The 19,641-nt window shown below is 45.4% G+C and overlaps 1 long non-coding RNA gene across 1 annotated transcript; it reads left to right on the top strand.

Annotated features, from left to right (window-relative positions):
• The first annotated feature begins 17,951 nt into the window (after positions 1-17,951).
• LOC114230671 (uncharacterized) lies at positions 17,952-19,176 on the top strand. The gene is made up of 3 exons (XR_008554515.1): positions 17,952-18,044; positions 18,530-18,586; positions 18,707-19,176. It is a non-coding gene; the product is annotated as an uncharacterized LOC114230671 (long non-coding RNA).
• The last annotated feature ends 465 nt before the right edge of the window (positions 19,177-19,641 follow it).

Below are 19,641 nucleotides of genomic sequence, written 5' to 3'. Positions count from 1 at the left end.
ACATTGGCGTTTGTTTTATCAGTGACTGTTTTTTGAAACACCTTGTATTTTAAATCTGGAAGGGGTGGGGGGAAACCCTCATGCGGTGACATTTTTGTGCTGTAGAAACAGGTCTTCCCAATATCAGCATGGTCACATGGCTGAATTTCTCAAGGCACACATCCGTTTTTTAATCCTCTGGTCTCATTTCTCCAATTGGACATCTTTGAAGACAAGTTTTGCATACTTCACAAATCAGAAAACCTTACCATCCTTTATCTCAAATTGCTAAAAATTTAGTTGCCGGATGTCCACCGATAGTCAGCAGTCTAAATACTCCCAGTGCTGCGAATTCCGGGGTGCGATTTATCCTGGGGCCTGCAGTGCACCCCGATGCAGGCCTCTGCACCAGAGGTCACAGGACAGACCGAGTGGCAGCCTCAGTGGCAGCACACTGAGCTCCCATTGCATTCAGCAAATTGACAATATTCTGTGACAGCAAAGGGAAGGTGTGGGGTCAGTGGACAGTCTGAGGATAGGAGGCAATCGGAGGAATCAGGGCACCTGGATCCTGGGATATATCAAGCCGAGCTTGGGGGTCAACAAAGATTCCGCTATTTGGAAATACCTTGTTGGTTTTTCTCAGCTTTAAATTCGGTATTTGTTTCTTTAGAAACCCATTTCGTTAACTGTCAGAGTAGAAAGACCTATAGAATCAACATTACGTAATTGAATATGTAAACAGTAAGGCAGATGCTAAGCAATGTGACATGGGATTGTTTCTGATATTGATGACGAAGTTCTCTGAAGCACACTATTCCCGCTGCCTGCTCTGTGTCGGCAGTGAGCCACTCTGGAGAGTCGTTCATTCACTCACTCACTCAGTTATTCATGAACTAGTGGCCCCATGCACGGATTCGTGCACATTGAAAGGAAAATAATTAGAAGAAATATTTTAATACTGCTATTTGCCCTTTCTCCCTCAGCGCCTGGGAGCCGGGCAGCAGCCCCACTCCCCCCCTCCCCCTCCCCGCCCGCGACCTCCCTTCCCCTTGCCACCACTGCTGGTCACTCTCTGCAGGGCGATCAGGCCCCTCCCCCCCCCCCCCCCCCCCCCCCCCCCCGCTCACACCCGCCTTGGCCTGGAGCTGCCCGCTCATCTGCTCCACCATCCCACTGCTCTCGTGTGTGTGAGTGTGTGTGAGGGGGTACCCATAGGGGCCAGCAGTGCCTCCTCTGCTGCCCACTGCCAGTGCGCATCACCCATGCCCGCAATAGTTCGTGCCGCCCCCTGGTGGTCAGCACATGTCATAGCGAGCAGCAGAACTCCCGGTCGAAGGACCGCCCAAGGGGACAATCTGCATATTAGGCTTTTATTATATAGGATTTGCTATGTGCCAGGTGTAGTCTGAACACTGGAGCTAAAGCAGTGAACACAACAGCAAATGTCCCTGCCCTTAGAGAGCTTCCACTCCGTTAAGGGGAGAGGGACATAAAACACACTAACTCATCACGTTGTATGTTGTGTAAGAAGGTCATATGTACTATGAATAAAAATAAAGCCAAGTAAGGGAGTTGGGAAATACCCGGAAGGTTAGGGGTGCAACCAGGGCAGGTCTAATTGATGAGGTGAGGTCTGAGCAGAGTGAGCCTGTAAATATTGGGGGGAGAAATGTGAGAACATGTTTGTGTAGCGTAGAGATCAGATTCTAGAATTAATTTGGAGACAGAGTCGTCAGGATTTGTTAAAAGACTGAGGCAGACTGTGAGGCAGCCAGTGCAAAGGGCCTGAGATAAAGGGCCTCTTGTCTTCCGAGCACCACGCCCTCTGGCAGAAGCAGAAGGATTAAGGCAGGGGTGGGGTCCAAGGCGGCAGGAAGTCCCAGAGGCTGTGGCGGGGCCAGATGTGAAGGGTTTTGGAGGCAACTTGGAGAATTTGGCTTTTGCTTAAAGTGCGAATCTATTTATTTTATATGCAGGGTTTTATATGCACATGCATTTTATATGTAGGCTTTTAAGCAGAAGAGTACTATGATGTGATATATATATATTGATTTCAAAGAGGAAGGGAGAGGGAGTGAGATAGAAACATCAATGATGAGAGAGAAACATCAATCAGCTGCCTCCTGAACACCTCCTACTGGGGATGTGCCTGCAACCAAGGTACGTGCCCTTGACTGGAATCGAACCTGGGACCCTTCAGTCCACAGGCCAACGCTCTATCCACTGAGCCAAACCAGCCAGGGCAATGACTCATATTTTTTAAATGATCACTCTGGCTGCCTGTTGAACACAGAGACTGGAGTGGGTTAAGAGTGGAAGCAGGAAATCCAGTTTAGAAGGTGTTGCAATAGTCAGGTGCCAGTCCAGGGTGGTAGGGAGGGTGTGAGGGAGCAGGTAGATCCTATACAATCTGAGCACCAAGTCATCGGAATCTGTGCGCAGGTGGAATGTAGGGTGTGAAGGCAAGTGAGGAGCCACGGTAAGTCAAGGCTTTTCATCTGAGCACATGAGGGATGGCAGCGCTGAGATGGGGAAAGGGAACAGCATTTGGGAGAGAAGGAAGGCTGTTTGGGTATATCCATCGAAATTGTGTCACCTCCCATATATGAACATGTAATCAGGGGAGAACTGTGAGCTGCAGGGGTACATGTGGGTGTTGTTGTGAGAGGGTGATAGTGAGGCCGTGGATGAGGACAGAATCACCGGGCAGTGGAGGCGGTTAGAGGGGACATTAAAGGTCTGGGAGATGAGGAAGGTGGGAAGAAAACAGGGCAGCAGCAACCAGTGAGGGGAGGGAAGTCAGGAGCACGTCTTGAAGCCAAGTACAGAATCATTGCCAACGCATATAAGCATTACCAATGGACACAAACCCTGGGGGGTGAGGGCATGTGCTGGGGGGAGGGAGTGGTCGGGGTGAGGTCAATGGGGGAAAAGGGAGACATATGTAATACTTTAACCAATAAAGAACGAAGGGAAAAAAAAAGGATCATTGCCAATGCTTCCAGTTGCTCAACTAAAATGAAAGTTGAGAATTGATCAGTGGTGTCGTGAGCAAGGGAGCATCCCTGCAAGGAGTCACTCACAGACGTTTGTGTCTGTCCACAGTGTCGGGGAGAACTCCCCATAAGCCAACAGAGCCCCACGCAGGTTACAACCATGGGGAGCTTATGCGAGGGAGCAGCAGAGAGAGCCTGGGGCGCACAGTCCCTCCAGGTCCGTCATAGTGGCTCCTCTCTGGCGAGGGCAGCGTTGGTCTCCAGCCTGGCCGTTCCGGCCGGGCTCCGAGCATGACTCCTGGTACAGCCACGCTCGAGCGCCGGGTGGTCGGAGCTCTGCGTTCTCACAGCTCCGGGGTGGGCTCCCACTCATATGGGTGTCTGGATGGAGCCCTTATCCAAGTGTCCAGACTTGTGCTTTGGGGCATTCTGGGTACCTCCAAGGGTGTTCCCGTTACACCCCATTACCCCAGCCTTGACACAGCACTTGGCATACCTGTCCCGGCTGACAGGGACGGCATACTGGGTTGCCCAAGGTGTCCCAAAAGTCTGCTCTGCTGCTGCCCTGGGCAGCGACCTAGTAACGTGGGGTCATGGGGGGCCTGACCTGAGCACGGTCAGTGCAGAGGCAGGAGAAGGAAGGGCTCAGGGGCCGCGTGTACAGGGAGCAGAATCGTAGAGAAATGAGGTCAGAGAGTTGAATGTGTGTTGTTTTCAATTTAATAAGAAAAAATATGGAAGTCCTGGAAGCTAGTGGAAGTGATCTTGTATGGAGTGGGAAGCGATGATGGAGGGAAAGGAGAGAGCTGAGGAGCCGTCCTTGAATGGGCTGGGCTGCACCAACCCCGTGCCCGGCAAGGAGGCGGCAGTGCATCTACAGAAACAGGAGGGCAGAGACAGGAAGATAGTGACGGTGGGCAAATAGGATGGTGGGAGCCGGTGAGGGGGTCGTCTGCCGGCTTCAGTCTTTTCAGCAAAGCAGGGAAGTGCAGCCACAGTTGAGAGTGATGTTAGGGGAGGCGTTTGCAGGCACGAGGGAGAGAATCAGTCCTTGGAGAGTGGATTGGATCGTCATGATGCGCAGGTCTGAGGGGTGAGTGAGGTATCCTAACCAGCACAGCACAGGCCCGTTCCATTCTCGAACCCCTACCCTTGGCCTCTCTCCTCTTCTGCATCTGATTCCTGAGGAGCAGACCCATCGTCCCTCTCCCTTTTTGTCTTAAAAGCACTGCCTACACTTCGGTGATTTGCCCACTGTCCCAGGTGTTCATTGTTCGCACGTGGTCACTTATTTCACTGATACGTTAATATTTGATGTTGGCCCTGGTGGCTGTGCGTCGTTAAAACTGAGATTTAAGACTAGATGCAGAAGAAAGATCTCTTGGTTTCTGAATCAAGTTTGTGGATAGGAATCAGGAAAACATGATTATACATTAGAGTAACCACTTTGTTAATAAAACAGTATCTGGCACCTGCCTTGGTGTTAGGGTTAGGGATGCTCATGACGGGCAAGGAGGACGTGTTTTTGGGAGTGGCTATGCCAAGTTAATCCGTTTTTGTTCTTAGATGAGTAGGAAGGAGAGCAGGAGACAGAGGAGCCACTGGAAAGTGGGACAGCTTCCAATTTTTTGTTTTATTGATTTGGCAGAAAATAACTATCTCATGCCTGTGGCAGAGGGGTCAGAATCAGATGAGAAAAGATACACGCACGGACTTTTGATGCCAGACCAGCCTGACTACCTCAAGCTCCACTGATAAGTTTGACTAGGTCAAAGTCATAGTGTGAGTTGGAAGAAGTGTCTTACCAACACTCCCAAATCTACGCTAAATTAAACATCAATACCTAAGACATTTTTATGAATATGAACAGTGAAGCGGAGAAGAGAAAGTCCTGGTTTTTACTTTTTACTTTTTTAAAATATATTTTTATTTATTTCAGAGAGGAATGGAGAGGGAGAGAGAGATAGAAACATCAATGATGAGAGAGAACCATTGATAGGCTGCGTCCTGCATGCCCTCTACTGGGGACTGAGCCCACAACCCAGGCATATGCCCTTGACCGGAATAGAACCTGGGACCCTTCAGTTCACAGGCCGACACTCCATCCACTGAGCCAAACGGGCTAGGGCCTGGTTTTTACTTTTTATGTTTTTCAAATTATAGAATTTTTATTGTTTTCAAATGCTATACAAAAGAAAAATAAGCAGTGTGCTTTTCTTGATTAACAAATCCATAAATAGTGATTATAAGTTAAATATGCTCTTTTCTCTATTTCAGTAGTTTGAGTTACCAAGATAATAATCCAGTGAGTTCTCTCTTCCATTGATTACTTTGGCCTCATAAGCATAAGAATTATTTTTAAAAACATATATATTTTTATTGATTTCAGAGAGGAAAGGAAAGGGAGAGAGAGATTGAGATAGGAGCATCAATAATGAGAAGGAATCATTGATTAGCTGCCTCCTGCACGCCCCCTACTGGGGATCAAACCTGCCCTTGACTGAAATCGAACCCAGGACCTGTCAGTCCGAGGTTGTCGCTCTATCCACTGAGCCAAATCGGTTAGGGCTAAGCATAAGAATTCTTGCTTTCCCCCGACAAACTCCATAAACCAAAGATATTCCTTTGTAAGAAGGAGACAGTTTCAGGGGTGATTTTCTTCTTTCACTCTACTTGAATCTTCGGCTTTTGCTCTCAAGTTGCTGTATTCTTAAAATGTCAAACGCAAAACACAACAGAGGGAGCTGTGCGTTCATAACATGGAATCCTCACAAAGACCACTCTGAGTAGTATTTCCAAATCCATCTCTATTTTTCTAAATTCACCCTCCCCCTACTTTTGACTACTTCGTTTAAGAGGCCACTTACTATGCAGTAAATTAAATCATTTTAGATTAAGTGTAGTGATTCTCTGATTTCTCCTTTCACAGCCATCGCCTAAACCCCCTCACACCCAGCCCATTTCTACCCCCATTTCTATCCCTTCTCTGCATAAGCTAAAGAGACTTGAGGATATTTCACTTAACTAAAAAAATTGCCATCTTACTCCATTTGCCTTGTTGAAAAGATAGTAATGGCAAGATGCTCATGAAACAACATGATGAAAAAGTATTGTGATAAAAAACTTAAAGATGACATAGTTAGTAGAAAAATATAACTTAACAGTTCTATTGAGTAACCACAATATTTCTATAAAAAATTTCTAGAGGTTCATTCCTCTGGGACAATGCTTCAACTACCTTTGCCTTAAATCCTCTATAAGGAAATAATTTATAATGTGTTAGCATTAAGCAATGATTTAAAGCAGAGACACCCATTAATGATTTAATACAACAAGCTGTTTGTGGACCATTGGTCTTGTAATATATTGAGTCCTGGCTTTTAATCCTGGTTTTGCCATTGACTAGAAACCTTAAACTCAATTGTGAGGCCCTAAGTACCCTATTTGAAAACGAGGGCTTCAGTTAGACGGCTTCTAGACTCTTCTAGTAATAAAAAATAGTAAATAAAATAAGCTATGAATAAAATACCTGTATGAATTGAATCTTTATAGATACACTTATTAAATATAATGGTGAAACATTGATGTATTATATTTTTCAGTTTTTAAAGGAAATAGATTTTTAGGTATTGATAATAAGATTGATGCGTGTTTGATTTAAGCAGTATAGAAAACTAAGAAAGAAGCGGAAAGAAGCACGGGTAAGCCCACCTCTCAGTGTTGACATTCGATGTGTAAGGCTATTGAATAATAGTTGCTATGGTGAGCGGAGAATATTTGCTTTTCTTCTTATTAGTTATTTACTGATATAGGGAAGCCACATTTTAAAACATAAATGTTGTCTCTAGATGCCTTTGCAGAACTTTCTTATTTCAAGTTATTTTTAGTCAATGTTTTTGTTTTCTTCACATAGGAAACTTTTATCTGCAAATTAAAATTATTTAACAATATTGAGCACTTATTTTTTGAAAACCCCTTTCAATTATTTATACTTCACATCCTTAGAAAATATTTTAAAACAATTTCTTTGTCATTTCTAGAATAACATTAATATCAATGTTGACAGAATAAAATATTTGCCTGTCTGTATTTGTGTAGCGTAGAGATCAGATTTTTAATCATATTAAAAATATTAAGAAGTTAAGAAATTGGAGAATAGATGTTTGATGACTTTTTGGCACTTATGATGATTAGAGTATTTCTTTTCTGTATCTTTTTTTTTTTAAGAGAAATTTTATTAACAAGGCTTCTAGCATTAAATCATTCTTACATCCTGGGAAGGAATTTTGGTTGGTCATATAGTAGTAGAATTTCAATACAACCGTGGGTTACAATGTTAACATTTTAACAATTTTTGTTGTTAAATTTACACTGAGATGAGCCTATGGTTTTATTGCATTAGCTGTGTGGGTCAGGTTTGTTTCAGGGTCACACTGACTTCATATAAAGTCCAGGGAAGCCTTCCTTCTCTGTGTGTTCACAGAAGTAACCCTTCCGAGAAATCTGAAGGAATTCTGCTATAAAGCATTCTTCGGTGTTACGTAGCAGCATTGCCAGGGCTTTCATGTTATCATTGATTTCTTTTGAGACAATTCCAAAAAAAAAATAAGTCTTTAATATAGCTTTTCAAACTTATAATCATAGGGTTGAATACATAAATTTAACTTCTCTAGGAACTTGAAAAGAAAGAGAATTATCTGTAGATAATAGTTTATATTATTTCATATATTTCTAATTACCTTGACACTATAGTTACTCTTTAAATTTCCTTCTCTTTTCTAGAGTGAATAATTTTGCAGAGAATATGCTTAATCTATGTTTTACATGCTGTGCTTTCTGCCATATTTTAAAAGTCTTTTACTCTAAAATAAAACACAAATTAAGGAAATAAAAGAGAATGTAGAGATCAATGAATTGTTATAAAGTGAATAATCTTATTTTAAACAACTGTATTGACGTATGATTGACATGTAAAAAGTTGCACATAATTAATGTTACAACTCAATGAGTTTGCAGATATGAGTACACCCATGAAACCATCACCAACATCTAGGCCATAAACATACACCTACCAATGTTTCCCCTTACTCCCTTTATTATTATTATTATTATTATTATTATCATCATTATTATTATTATTAGTTTACTTGGTGAGAGAAACACTGAAGACACCACTGCTCTTGGACCAGCTTAGAGAAACACTTAACATAAGATCTACCCTCTTAAAAAGTTTTAAGCATATAATACAGGATTATTAGCTACAGACACTATGCTAGACATCTCAAGAACTTACCTATCTATATACAGTATATAAAAGCCTAAGTGACCATCCAACCATCTGCCTGATAGCTATGACGCACAATGACCACCAGGGGGCAGACGCTCCGACCAGTAGAGGAGGGAGCCCGATGCCTCATGGAATTGGCTGTGGGTTAGGTTGCTGCTGGGGCACTGTTGGCCCCGAATCTGCTTCACCCGCATCCTTGACCCAGAGAGTAGGGATGAAGGAGCCCAATTCCGGGGTGTGTCACCCGAGAACCAACCTCTCACAATCCAGGACCCCTTAGGGGATGTTGAAGGGCCGGTTTTGGCCCAATCCCCACAGGTCAGGCCAAGGGACCCCCACGGCTGCATGAATCCATGCACTGGGCCTTTAGTTTTACATAACTGAAATAAAATGAATAACTTTATTCATTCTAGGTCAGTAAATAGAACTTTAACAGCCATCTCAGAAGCCCCTCCACTTTCCATCTTTTGCTGTTGTTGTTGTCTTGGTTGAATTTTATTTTTTATTGAGATATAACTGACATATTGTATTAGTTCCAGGTGAACAACATAATGATTAATATTTGTATATACTGAAAAATGATCACCACAGTAAATTAATATCCATCACTTCACATAGTTACAACTTTTCTCTTGTGATGAGAACTTTTAAGATCTACTCTCTTAGCAACTTTACAATATACAATATAGCATTATTATCTATAGTCTGTACATCACATCCACAATACGTGTTTAACTTATTTCCCCATCTTAATCACAGCTCTTCTCCCTCCAGAAGTACCCACTCTCCTGACTTTTATAAGAATCACTTTCTTGCTTTTCTTTATGATTTTTATCTAAAAACGGTAAATTGCTTTTAAGTGTCTTTTAATCTAACATTCTCTCCCTTTTCCTTTTTTCCGTTATAATAAATATGTTGAAGAACCCAGGGAATTGGACCTATAGAGTTTTTCACAGTTCGCTATATTTCTGTGTCTTCCGCATTTCCTGCAAAATGCCAACTGGAACCACGTGCTTGATTAGACTCTGGTCCGAGACCCTTGCCAAGGTTGTAATTGTGATACATTTTTTCACTAGGAAGCACATAATGTCTGCTTTTCACATTTTTAAAAAAGTTATCACCCACTGATGTTCAACACTTAGATCCATTAAATCATCAGGGATTCTAAAATGCCAATATTCACGTTCTCTCATTTCGTTTTCATTCAATAGCTGGAATAATTTACAAGGAGATGTTTTCCCCCCTGATCATTTGGTTAATCAGTGGTACAGTCAATAAGAGAGTAAAGATAAATGCTTGATCCATTTCTTTTAATCTAGCAATGAAAAATGTGGTAAGAACACAACAGAGATCTACCTCCTTCACAGGTTTCTGAGTCTTGTTATCGACAGGCACAATGCCACACACAGACCCTAGAAAACGCCGGCCACCAGGACAGAAACTGTATGATTCTGCTAGTTTTTAAACAACCCTTTTGCTTTTATTCTTCTTTGAATAAAGATTGCAGGACTACTGTTGTTCCAGAATAGCATCGCTAGATTAACCTCTTCAGCTCACCTGACTCTGCTTGGAATTCATCTTTCAGGTTTAAACATAAATTCAGCCATGCTACACCTGAGGCAGGTAGGTAAACATGTGGCCTTGGCGAGCTTTCTTTCTGTATGCTGTGCTCTTTGTATGTGAGGGGAGGTGAACCTGCGTTCTGTGTGTTGTGTGCTCTCCTGTGTGGGGGACTTGGGAGGGTGGGGGATGAGGGAGGAATTCTGTTTGTGTCCTCATTGAGGGTTTGAAGAAGCACCTCTTCTTTTTGGGATTGGTCCCCTACTTTAGCGAGCCAGGGGTTCTGTACGGAATGTTTGTGTCACCCCAAATTCATACGTTGAACTCCCATATGGTATTTGGAGGTGGCCTTGGGGTAGTGATTAGGTTTAGAAGCAGATGAGAGACGTGGACCCTCATGATGGGATCAATGCCCTTCTAAGAAGAGGAAGAGAAAGCATCTGCCCCAAGGAGAGGCCCTGTGAGCACAGCGGGAGGTGGCCAGCAGGAGGCACCCCGCCCCCTCATGCCCCGCCTCCCCTCCCCCCCCCCCCCCCCCCCCCCGCCCCACTGCAAGCCAGGAGGAGAGCCACCATGACATCCCTTTTCTGACCTTGGACTTCCCGGCTCCAGACTATGAGAAAACAAGTGTCTGTTTAAGCCACTCAGTCTCTGGCATTTTGTTCTAACAGCCCAAGAAGATTAAGACAGAGGTGAGAAGTCAGGCTCTCAGGGGAGGGAGGCACATTCTTTGTTCTGTTTCCCCCTCTTTCTTACACAATCCCCTTTGCTCTGTGGACATTCCTCACCCTTGCCTCTAGAGGCCTAGATCATAAGACTCCCTGCCCCATGGTCTCCTTGGAAAAGATGTGTCACTTTTAAGAAGATTGACACCATTAAACAATAACAAAGCTAGCCCTGGGCGGGGCAGCCAGGGCAGAAGTGTTTCTTCAGGCCTCCTGGCCCCGCCCACTCTCCCTTTGCTCAGTATTGGGGAGAATTGCCAGGATTGGCTTTAGTTGCTTCTCTAAAAACTGCACATTTTCGGGAAGGGAAGTTGCCCAGCAATCTTTGATGTTTTTTCTTCACACCGATTCAAATTTATTGTATTTGGTAGGAATTCCTGCCAGAGATTTGAACTATATTTGGCAGTATTTACTAGATTCGGTTGATAAACATTTTCTTTCTTATTTTTATTTCTTTTTTATTATATCTGTCAGTTTCCAAGAGGAGACTTTATAAGGGGTTTTCATAAGACAGTGCCCATTGTCTTCTTTCAAATAAAAGCGAGAGAGTTTATTTGAACCACAAGACAGCAGTTCTCTCAGCAGTTCTCCAAGTGTGTTCCTCAGAACCCAATTCTACATTGTATTATAGGAGAAAAGGTTTTGCAAAGTCAAATAAATGTTCATAACACAAGTGAAACAAAATTAAACACGATTCTTTACTGAAGGGCTTTTCAGCACCTTGGATATGCAAAAGGCCATTGTATGGCATTTCCCAGAATTTATTTAAATTCAGCATCTTTTATTTCCTATAAAGCATTACAAATGAAAATAAATTTGTAGACTAGACTGTGTGAAATACTGGTATAATAGCACCGTTTTTTAATTGTAGGTGGAAAAGTGAGGAATAAAGGAAAAGTCTTTAGAATTCGAGTCTTGCAAATGTAATCATGAAAACATGCCTTCATCCCCCACCCCCCTTCCTTCCTTCCCTCCTTTCAGGCCAAAAATGCTGAAAAGCCCCTTCCTCACTGCAGGGAGGCAATGTGCCCACAGCCACTTCCCAGGAGCACTGTGAGGACGGAATGAAGCCGTAGGTGTAGAGCACTGTAAAAAACCCCATGCCAACAGTGTTCTTCTTTACTTCACTTTTTAATTGCAGTTTACATTCAATATTATATTATATTGGTTTCAGGTGTACAGATTAGTGGTCAGACAATCGTATACTTTACAAAGTATTTCCCCTGATATTTCAAGCACCCACCTGGCACCACCCAGAGTTATTACAATATTATCCTATATAATAAAAGGCTAATTTGCAAATTGACCAACCAGCAGAATGATCGGTCACTATGATGTGCACTGACCACCAGGGGGCAGATGCTTAATGCAAGAGCTGCCTCCTGGTGGTCAGTGCACTCCCATAGGTGAGCCAGAGCACAGCGGCGGTGGCAAAGCCTTTCCCGCCTCTGCGACAATGTGGGCCTAAACCGGCAGTCGGACATCCTCTGAGGGCTCCCAGACTGTGAGAGGGCACAGGTCAGGCTGCGGGACGCCCACCCTGAGTGCAAAAATTTTATGCACCGGGCCTCTAGTTGACCATATTATCCATGCTGTACTTTACATCCCCATGACTATCAGTGACTACCAATTTGTACTTCTCAATCCCTTCACCTTTTTCATCCAGTCCACCGAACCCTCTCCCATCTGGCAACCATCTGTCTGTTCTCTGTGTCTATGAGTCTGTTTCTGTTTTGTTTATTTATTTTGTTGTTTGCTTTCCACATTTAAGTGAAATCATATGGTGTTTGACGTTTTCTGTCTGACTTATTTCACTGAGCATAACACCCTCCAGGTCCATCCCTGTTGTTGCAAATAGTAAGATTTCATTCTTTTTTTATGGCTGAGTAATATTCTATTGTATGTAGGTACCACAGCTTTTTTATCCACTCGTCTACTGATGGGCACTTGGGATGCTTCCATAATATTCCGTTGAACACACCTGGTGTGTTCAGATTCCTTGTGAAATATTATGTTGTGAGTTCCTAATATTTGCAAGTTTGTGATATTATATACTTTTCTTTTTAAAGACGTAACATGCCATGCTCCAGGTTGTACTTATAACAACACCTCTGTCACTCATTTGATTTCTAACATGATTTCTTAAGTGGGAGAGAAAGGGGACAGTTCTAGCTAACCTTTTGGAATTGGCCCAGGGACGGATGGTCTCTGTCTGGCTGTGCGCATGTGAGGGCAGCATGAAGGTTGGGAATGGACGCAGAGGACTCCGTGCCTGGGAGGGGCGGGCAGTCACCATTTTGGTGAAGTAAGAGTGCATGAGGCCGAAACTTGATGTTGCCGAGACTTAATCCCATGCACTGAGGACCGGCCTTGCAGACGATGAGTCACTTGGTAATGACTGAGTTTAGAAGCTCTTGGCAGAAACCTGACTCGGGAGAAAGTCCAAAGCTTGTGCAGATATCTCTGTGAACAGCATGGGACGAAGGCACTGGTTTGGCTGCTACAATTTCACTGTGAGTGAAGTATGAACATTTGAAGGAGAATTTTTATTTGCATAAGATGATGTTAACAGAAGTCATCACATCACTGGGCCACCTTAGGTTTTCCTTTTCAGGGCTAAAGAATTTCATGTAGGGGAAGAGTTCCACGCTGGCTGGATGTGATAGTCAGTGCAGGTGGACCCCGCCTGGCTGAGAACAGATGTGATGCACAGGTCCAGTGAGGAGCAGCTCCGCACTGCAGCAAACGGGCACACTTTCTGCTCAGTTGCAATGCGCGGACCCTATGGTTCAGGGCGGACTTGTTCTGCCCTCATGCTAACCTGGGGCATCTAGCAACAAGGATGAGCGCCTTGTGCCTGCGTGTCGCTGCTCCGGTCCATTCAGGGGTGACATGGCACAGCTCTTTGGGGCAGATGTCTTTGGGACATGCCCTCTTGTAGACAGCACCAGAAACCCAAAGCCACCGAGACTTTCCTGTGCTGTTTCTCCACACCGAAGCACCCCTTATTTATCTTGATTGGCAAATATTCTTTTAGATACAGGAAATACCCTCCCCCCCCCCAAAAAAAAATGACGGGGTTTTGTTATTCAGGCTTCCTTTTGGAAAGCATGTCACTAGCAAAGCACCTGGGACCTGCACCTGCCCAGTGCTCCTGATTGCGCGGCTCCCCTGGCTGTTTGGTGTCTCACATGCCACAGGTGCTATAGAAGTCAGTGCACCTTGCTTCTAGAAACAACCTCCGTCATGGTGTTTAGCCCCTGGGGAAGACCCCAGCTCCTATTCTGTACATAGTGTATCTGACATTGGTACTGTATTAATATACAGCGTGCATGGGTTTTAGAGTTTACGGACTGTGTTTCTCACACGTGCTCTTGATGTGTTCATGGTAGTGTTTAGAGTTATACACTTGGATGCGGATCTTCAATGCAGGTCAGGTTGGAAGGCCCAGAAGGAGCCATGGCTGGGTTGGGGGTCAGTGACCTTGCTGTCGAGGCTGGCTCAGTGGAGGGCAGGAGATGTGAAGGGTCTATCTCATTCCTATCTATGGGTGTGCATGCTGAGCTATGCAATCCTCCGGGTGGGGCAAGACGGGTGTGATTCATCTCTGGTTGGAAAGTTGGAGCCCAGGAGGTTGGCACGTGTCTTCCCTAGAGAGCCAAGCCTTTGGGGCAGATCCCTCATCACAAGGGACAGGCACACACAGGAAGGGCCTGGCAAGCATTACCTGTAGTCCTAAGACTCAAACATGACCTAGAGTTCAGGAAAGGCTTCACTTCCTAGAGGGCAGCCAAGAAAATTCGGCAGAGGAGCGGGGCAGACCAGGAGTGGGAGCAGCATTTTAGGAGACTAGCAGGGCTCTCGCTAGGAGAGCCCTGGCAAATGTCTCCGGCCCCACTGAGCACCCAGTCTGGAGCCCAGCTGTTGCAGTGGGGCCCTCAGAAGAGTGTTCTGAAGGTGAGACCTGGTCCAATCCAGGGGCAGGGTCAGTACAAGTGTACATTAGTCCCTCCCCAGAGGATTTCAGGGCGAAGAAAAACACTGCTTATTCTGCTTACACTCAGGATGGACCAAGAGACGCAGTTGCGTGTGGGAACCACTGTCCGGCTCACCTGAGGGCCGGAACCATGGCAGCCGAGGTGATGAGTGCAGAAGAGCAGCTGGTTCTCCCTATCGCTCCTTGAATTTGCTTATCTTGTCACCCCTGCTCTTTATCGTGCTTTCAGTGAGGGAGGGGCATGGTGATGGGTCCTCCACAACATTGGGCAAAGAAGACTCGGAGGGTGGGAAGAAAGCCAAGGAGCGGTAACCAAGAGGGAAGGAGATGTCCTTTGACTAGCTTGGGCTGGCAACTTGATGAATGACCTGGGTACTTCTAAATATATCAGTATTTGGGTCTGACCTCAGAATATTATTATCAAGGTCACTGTGTGTGAGACCCAGATATTGTTGCTTTTCATTTTAAAGCTCCTCTGGTGATTGTAATATGTCGCCAGGATTAAAGTCTAGTGACTACCCATATGCCATTACAAAGGTGTGTAAGAATTATAAACTGGGCACAAGAACGTGGAATGGATACACACACACACACACACACACACACACACACACACACACACACATACTAGAGGCCCGGTGCACAAATTCATATACACGGGTGGGGTCCCTCTGCCTGGCTGGTGATCAGGGCCTATCGGGCTGTCTCACCCAGTCCTGATTGGGCCGATGGGGGCCAGCTGGCCAGGGAGGGACCACGGGAGGGCTCCAGGGTGTATCCAGTCCTCTCGCCCAGTTCCAATTGACCAGATCCCGGAAGCAAGCTAACTTACTGGTCGGAGCATCTGCTCCCTGGTGGTCAGTGTGCATCATAGCAACTGGTTGAACAGTTGACTGAAGACCTATCGGTCGGACATATAGCATATTATGCTTTTATTATATAGGATATCCTATATAATAAAATAGTAATATGCAAATTGACTGTACCTCCACTACACCCACAAGCCATGCCCACCAGCCAATCAGGAGCGAGTATGCAAATTAACCCAACCAAGATGGCTGTGGCCATGGAGAGAGCAGGAGGCTTGGGTTTCCCCAGCAATGGAGGAAGCCAAACTTTCCACCTGCCCTGGCCTGCCTTGGCCTCCACTTAAGGCTACAAAGTTTCAATTATAGAAGATAAATAAATCCCAACAAAAATGTGTGTGAGACCCAGGGACACAAGATGGCTGCCCCCATGTGGTCAAAGATGACTGCCCCATGTGGACACAAGATGACCGTTACAAGATGGCCAGCAGGGAAGGGCAGTTGGGAGGGACCAGGTCTGCAAGGGAGGGCAGTTGTGGGCAATCAGGCCAGCAGGGGAGGGGAGTTGGAAGGGACCAAGCCTGCAAGGGAGGGCAGTTGGGGGCAATCAAGCCTGCAGGGGAGGGCAATTAGGGGTGACCAGGCTGGCAGAGGAGGGAAGTTGGGGGTGACGGGCCTGCAGGGAAGGGCAGTTGGGGGGGACCCAGGCCTGCAGGAGAGAGCAGTTGGGGGGGACCAGACCTGCAGGGGAGGGCAGTTATGAGTGACCAGGCCTGCAGGGGAGGGCAGTTAGGGGCAAACAGACTGGAAGGGGAGCAGTTAGGCATTAATCAGGCTGGCAGGGTAGTGGTTAGGGGGTGATCAGGCTGGCAGGCAGAAGCGGTTAGGGGCAATCATGAAGGCAGGCAGGCGAGCAGTTGGGAGCCAGCAGTCCTGGATTGTGAGAGAGATGTCCAACTGCCTGTTTAGGCCCAATCCTACTTGGATCGGGCCTAAACAGGCAGTTGGACATCCTTCTAGGGCTCCCAGATTGGAGAGGGTGCAGGCTGAGCTGAGGGACACCCCCCATGCACGAATTTCATGCACTGGGCCTCTAGTCCTATCTAATAAAAGAGTAATATGCAAATTGACTGTACCTCCACTACACCCACAAGCCACGTCCACCAGCCAATCAGGAGCAAGTATGCAAATTAACCCAACCAATTTGGCTGTGGCCACGGAGCAAGCAGGAGGCTTGGGTTTCCCCAGCAAAGGAGGAAGCTAAGCTTCCTGCACACCTTGGCCGGCCCAGGCCTCCGCTGAAGTCTACAAAGTTTCAATTATAGAAGATAAATAAATCCCAACAAAAATGGCTGTGGCCACAGAGCAAGCAGGAGGTTTGGGTTTCCCTGGTGATGGAGGAAGCCAAGTTCCTGGCCTGCCCTGGCCTCTGCTGAAGGCTACAAAGTTTCAATTATAGAAGATAAATAAATCCCAGATACCAGGGCCTCCGCTTGGGTCACCGGGGGGGGGGGGGGGAGTTGTGGCCAGCCTGCAAACCATAACAGACCCCTCACTCAGGGCGCCCCACGCCCCAAGGGAACCCCCACCCTGATCCAGGATTCCCTCAGGGCAAACCAGCCAGCCCCCACCCGTGCACCAGGCCTCTATCCTATCTAATCTAATAAAAGAGTAATATGCAAATTGACCATCACTCCAACACACAAGATGGCTGCCCCCATGTGGTCAAAGATGGCTGCCCCCATGTGGACACAAGATGGCTGCCACAAGATGGCCAGCAGGGGAGGGCAGTTGGGAGTGATCAGGCCAGCAGGGGAGGGCAGTTGGGAGGGACCAGGCCTGCAAGGGAGGGCAGTTAGGGGCAAACAGACTGGAAGGGGAGCAGTTAGGCATCAATCAGGCTGGCAGGGAGTGGTTAGGGGGTGATCAGGCTGGCAGGCAGAAGCTGTTAGGGGCCATCAGGAAGGCAGGCAGGCAAGCAGTTGGGATTGTGAGAGGGATGTCCAACTGCCTAGGCCCGATCCAGGTAGGGGAGTTGGATATCCCTCGAGGGGTCCCAGATTGGAGAGGGTGCAGGCTGGGCTGAGGGACACCCTCCTCCCCCACCATGCACGAATTTCGTGCACCAGGCCTCTAATATATATATATATATATATATATATATATATATATATATATATATGGAGAAATTTTCATATAGCTTCATATATGTGGGTGGGTGTAGAAATCCTCTCTTTAGTTATTCACTTAGTTACTACATTTACAAGAATTTTACTGTGAAGCTCTTCCTAAAGTATTCTCTGGAGTGTTCTAAAATTCTCCCAGCCTAATCTTCTTCCCTTCCCACCCCCCCAACCCCGCCCGCATTCTCTTTTTCCTTTTTTTAGATTCAGTAAAAAAAATATGTAAAATATAAACTTAATATGAACAATAAAATATTTTGCTTCTCTGAAAAAGCAAAATATTTTACTTAATATGTAAAATATGAACACTCCTCGCTCCTTCTCCCCCTCCTCTTCTTCTTCATTTCCAATGTTAGTGGTATATGAAACATTGCCCAAACCCAGTTGATCTGAGGAAAGCTGTTTTTCTCCACGGAAACATTGCTCTACTAGTGTCCTGTGGCAACATGCTTGGGAAGGTGACTGTGGGAACAGACTGAGGGAGAGAATAAACACAGCCATTAGGAGGGTGAGTCCTCGCTGCCCGTGGCTGTCCCTAAAGTTTGCCAACTTTCCATGTCTGGGTGGTTCCCAATCTCAATGTTGCTCTTACATTTATGAACAGCTCTTAAGATTTTTCTCATACTGTTCAGTTAAGAGCTCGGGAGAGCCCTTGGGGGAAGGAGGAATCGAGGCAATATGACCTGGGTGAGACAATATGACCTGGATGTTCCTTCTGCCCCTTTTGCTGTGATTGCCCTAGAAACAGCCGGGGCTACGTACAGATGAACATGTAAACAGATAGACCTATGTAAATATAGACGGCCTCAGGAGTGGGGGCAGCTTGGGTGTCCTCACAGGAGAGTGTCTGATGATTTCTGAGATTGCTCAAATTCTTAAGTCCGATCTTGGAATCCTGAAAACATGATTTTATTTTTCCACATTTGAAACCATTTCTCTCTGAATGTTTTTTTTTTAGTTTTTAAAGTGTGGATAATAAAACTTTTCACTCAGGTCCAGAGGAGATGGATGTGACTTACTTTCTTGATGGGGCCCCTCAGGACACCATGTGTAAGAAGAAGCACAGAGAATTTGTGAAGGCTGGAATGATTGGGAGGAGGTAGGCGTCTTCCCCTGTTGGGAAGATTTTCCAGGAAAAGAATCCCTGTCTCACTCCCTCTCCACTTCCAGAACACCCTCCTGCCACCATGATTAGTGCTATTATGACATGAGCCGAGAAGATGTAACTGGTGAGGAACTCTGACCGTGGCAGGAACATCTGATTCTCCCTGAGCTTCAGCAGGACATTGTTAGCTCCACCATGACCCACGCAGTGAGGGTCCTCACTCCACTCTGGGCAGGAAACTGATAACGTCGTCCTCCATCATTGGTCGGGGGAAAGGAGAGAGGGGCTGAGGATGAGCCAACAGACAAGTCCTGTTCCCTGATGAGAATTAGGAAGGAATGAGGGAGAAATAATCCTTCTACCCAGTAGACTTTCAAGTTATTTCTTCTCTGGAAAAGCAACTATAGTTTTGTGCTGGGTGAATACACCCAAAACAATGGACAGAAATAATAAAGTTATTGAGAGACCATACTGGTAACAACAATGGAAGTTGTGGATGCTACATTTCTTGATATTTAAGCACTTGATATTTTGTGCTTTTAAAAACACGTGTAATTTGCTTTGCCTTCTCTGCTTGCTTTTGACAAGATTGTTTTAGTCTGTGACTATGGCCATCAAGGCAAGCCAGGGTTGAGTAGAATCTTCCTCTTTCTCCTCCTCCTCCCCTTCCTCCTCCTTCATCCTTACCAATACCCTGATGAGTGTCATATCTGAAAAATAAAGAAAAAAATCTCGTATTCTCCAGAAAATTATTCTATGCAGATTTGTTTTGCATTCCTTTTTTGCTTGTTTAGCATTAACATACAAGTGATATTTTATTCAACCACCAGAGGGAGTCCCCTAATCTATGGATTCTAAATGCCAACAAGAATTTAAAAAAAAAAAAAAAAAGAATAAAATAAATAAGTCACAACCTTTATATGTTTTATGGCCGAAAAAAAAAAAATGCATTCAGCGGTGCATCATGGTAAGTGGCTCACACATCAGGTCTTTTGTACAT

This window comes from Eptesicus fuscus, chromosome 19 (assembly GCF_027574615.1).
Source record: "Eptesicus fuscus isolate TK198812 chromosome 19, DD_ASM_mEF_20220401, whole genome shotgun sequence".
NCBI classification, from domain to species: Eukaryota; Metazoa; Chordata; class Mammalia; order Chiroptera; family Vespertilionidae; genus Eptesicus; species Eptesicus fuscus.
The sequence above is the reverse complement of the archived record's forward strand: the minus strand, read 5'-3'. Positions and strand labels throughout refer to the sequence as shown.